Below are 3,951 nucleotides of genomic sequence, written 5' to 3'. Positions count from 1 at the left end.
CTACCTAGGACACCTTGGACAAAGCCTTCACTCATCTCTCCATTCATCCCACAGACGTTTATTGGACCCTTACTGTCTTAGCTTGGGGTCCCCCAGAAGCAGAACCTGAGACAAGGATATCAGTACAAGTAGTTTATTTTGAAGGGGACACGAGAGAGCACCAGTAAGGCAGTGGGTAAGACAGGAAAGGGAAGGCACCCGAGGTTCATGAGCAAACAAGTTCCACTGGGGGTGCCTGGAGCACTTAACACACCAGTTCCCATCAGCCATTGGTTAAGAGCTGTTGCCAGGGAACATTAATTTTATTTATTTATTTTTGCTGTGTTGGGTCTTCGTTTCTGTGCGGGGGCTCTCTCTAGTTGCGTTCATGAGCAAACAAGTTCCACTGGGGGTGCCTGGAGCACTTAACACACCAGTTCCCATCAGCCATTGGTTAAGAGCTGTTGCCAGGGAACATTAATTTTATTTATTTATTTTTGCTGTGTTGGGTCTTCGTTTCTGTGCGAGGGCTCTCTCTAGTTGCGGCAAGCAGGGACCACTCTTCATCGCGGTGCGCAGGCCTCTCACTATCGCGGCCTCTCTTGTTGCGGAGCACAGGATCCAAACGCGCAGGCTCAGTAGTTGTGGCTCACAAGCCTAGTTGCTCCGCGGCATGTGGGATCTTCCCAGACCAGGGCTCCGGCATGTGGGATCTTACCAGACCAGGGCTCGAACCCGTGTCCCCTGCGTTAGCAGGCAGATTCTCAACCACTGCGCCACCAGGAAAGCCCTGTTGCCAGGGAACATTAACGCCCCAGCACACCTGCCCTAATGCACAGGGGTTGAAGTGAGCTCGGGAGGCCAGTGCTGGCCCTGGGACCAGGAGAAGAAGATTGAAAGTGGAGCCGGTGAGCCAGGGGATGGGCCAGGGCATGGATAACATCTACTACCCCTACTATGTGGAAAGCATCCTAAGGGCTACAAAGATGGAGAGGATATAGTCCCTGACCTTGAGAAGCTGAAGCTTCTCTGGGTTTCTCTCCAGTCAAATGGGGAGACCGATCTCTGCCCGTCCCATGCAAGGGCTGCTGTGACATCCATTGGTTGGACACTGCCCTGGAGAATAAACCCTAAAAGCGCATTACAAATGTAGGTTGGGGGGGCAGCTCCCAGCTTCCAGCACTGCGCTCTTTACTTGCTCTGAGACAAGCCACTCAGAACAACTCTGGTGCGACAGTCTGTATCACCCTGGTCCAAGAATGGAGTTGCTGTGATTCTCTGTTGAACCTCAACTTCTCTTGAGCATCTCATGTGCCAGTTCCAAACTAGCTTAACAAGATGCAATGGGTTCTTTTTTTAATATATATTAATTTATTTATTTTATGTTTATTTATTTTTGGCTGTGTTCGTCTTTGTTGCTGCGTGCAGGCTTTCTCTAGTTGCGGCGAGCGGGGGCTACTCTTCCTTGCGGTGCACGAGCTTCTCATTGCCGTAGCCTCTCTTGCTGCAGAACACGGGCCCTAGGCGCATGGGCTTCGGTAGTTGGAGCACGCGGACTCAGTAGTTGCGGCTCGTGGGCTCTGGAGCGCAGGCTCAGTAGCTGTGGTGCACGGGCTTAGCTGCTCCGCGGCATGTGGGATCTTCCTGGACCAGAGAACAACTCTGGTGCGACAGTCTGTATCACCCTGGTCCAAGAATGGAGTTGCTGTGATTCTCTGTTGAACCTCAACTTCTCTTGAGCATCTCATGTGCCAGTTCCAAACTAGCTTAACAAGATGCAATGGGTTCTTTTTTTAATATATATTAATTTATTTATTTTATGTTTATTTATTTTTGGCTGTGTTCGTCTTTGTTGCTGCGTGCAGGCTTTCTCTAGTTGCGGCGAGCGGGGGCTACTCTTCCTTGCGGTGCACGAGCTTCTCATTGCCGTAGCCTCTCTTGCTGCAGAACACGGGCCCTAGGCGCATGGGCTTCGGTAGTTGGAGCACGCGGACTCAGTAGTTGCGGCTCGTGGGCTCTGGAGCGCAGGCTCAGTAGCTGTGGTGCACGGGCTTAGCTGCTCCGCGGCATGTGGGATCTTCCTGGACCAGGGCTCGAACCTGTGTCCCCTGCATTGGCAGGCAGATTCTTAACCACTGCACCACGAGGGAAGTCAGCGATGGGTTCTTGAGGTGGGAGAGAGCTGGAAAAGAAATCTCATGTTCTATAAACCAGGAAGTTCCTGCAAAGGGTCCATGGAGTTGAGATTCTTCTCCGCAATTAGAATAATTTGTGCTAATTCCCATGCCAGGAAGCCCTGGACACACACATGCACGTGTGCACACACGGATGCACACACGTACGCACACATGCACACGTCTGGCACCAACTTCTAAGAAAAAGGAGAGACTATCTTATATCCTGAGCATTTAAGGGTCTGATTGAGCAATTTTCTGCCCCTTCCTCCCCTCTTCTTGCTAAGAGGGTGATGGGTATCGGGGTCCCCATTTCCAGAGGATACTGATAAGGAAAGGAGTTGCCTTCCCAAGGCCACTCAGTCCCTGTGTCTTAGAAGGGCCCAGGACATCCTCCCAAAGCACACTGACCAAACACCTCCGGTGCTTCTGTCCTGATTCCTGAAAAACCCATCCTGGGCTTCAGTGGTCTTGAGGATTAGAAATCCAACTACTTTTATACCGTTCGTCATTTCGGTCATTATTTCCTTTTTTAAATCAGCATTTAGTCAAGTTCCTTTTGAAAATGTCCACCTGTCTTAGCTATAGTAAGGGAAAGGAAATTTTGTCTGCGCCCGGGGCCCAAGAGGAGCAGCGTACCTGGGGGCTGGGGAGGGGGTGGAGGTGAGGCAGCCCCTCCCCTCCTGAGGCTCTCCTGCTAAAGCTCTGCTCTGCTCAGACTTGACAGGTATGGGGTCTGGTCCTCAAATGCTGGGCTCATCGCCGCCCTCAGGGAACTTCCCCCAGCCCAGTCTCCCTGGGAAGTGCTCTGAACGATAGATTTCCCCCTCTTGCCTTCAAAATGTCCCTGAATCTCTCCCGTCTCCAGAGGTTTCCAGTTTTCTAAGGTGACTTCAGGCTACATGTGACACTCCAAGCCACGAAGATGTTTTAGGAGACCTCACATTTTCACATGGGGTGAGGGGAAAGGTAGGCCACTTCCACAGCAGCCCCAGCCCTCTGGGTAATATCTGTGTAGATTAATAATGGTCTTCCCCAAAACGCCTCCTAGAGGAGGGACGGGATTGTCATGATGTCCTAGAAGAGGCACAGGTCAGCACTGCAGGTCCAAGGTCGAAGGGCCTGGGGCCCCCTCCTCCTGGAACATTCTGGAATTCTCCTACTCACTGCTCGTGAGGCTCTGGACAAGTCGTCTGACCTTGGGGGCTCAACTTTCTCACCCTTTGGATTTAGTTTCCTAAGTCCCCCACCAGGTATTGATTCTGTGGTAGAAATTTTAGGCCCCCAAGGAAAGACCAAGGAGGGAAGATTTATGGCCCAGAGGGAGCTTCGCCAATATTCAGCCCAACGCGAGTACGTACCAGCTGTGCTGACCACACTCAGGGGGCCCTTCTACGGCCTGGTCCTTCCCCAGAGCCTTCCCTCCGTGCTCTTCCTTCCAGCAAGGACCAGCACCTGTCCACGGGACAGGCTCCGGAGAGACCCTAAAGGCTCTCAAGGCCATCAGTGCCCTCTGGTCGGGGCCCGGCGGCAGCTGCCTCAGCTGAGCTCAGGGGCAGCGGGCAGGGGAAGGTGGGCAGGCAGGGCCGCCAGCTCTGCTGACGAATCCAAGGGTTTGCGTGTGTCTTTGCCAAGCTGGCCCCAGTCAGGGAGAAAAGACTCCCCAGAGTGAAAGGGAGGGACGGAGAGCCTCCCCACCCTGACCAAGGCTCCCATCAGACTTTCCACACTGCTCTGACCTTATGGCTCAGGGGCCCATCCGCACCCTCAGTCCGTCCCCCCCCCCCCCCCCCCGCCG

Source organism: Physeter macrocephalus, unplaced genomic scaffold (genome assembly GCF_002837175.3).
Source record: "Physeter macrocephalus isolate SW-GA unplaced genomic scaffold, ASM283717v5 random_200, whole genome shotgun sequence".
Taxonomy (NCBI): domain Eukaryota; kingdom Metazoa; phylum Chordata; class Mammalia; order Artiodactyla; family Physeteridae; genus Physeter; species Physeter macrocephalus.
Note: the sequence above shows the minus strand (reverse complement) of the source record.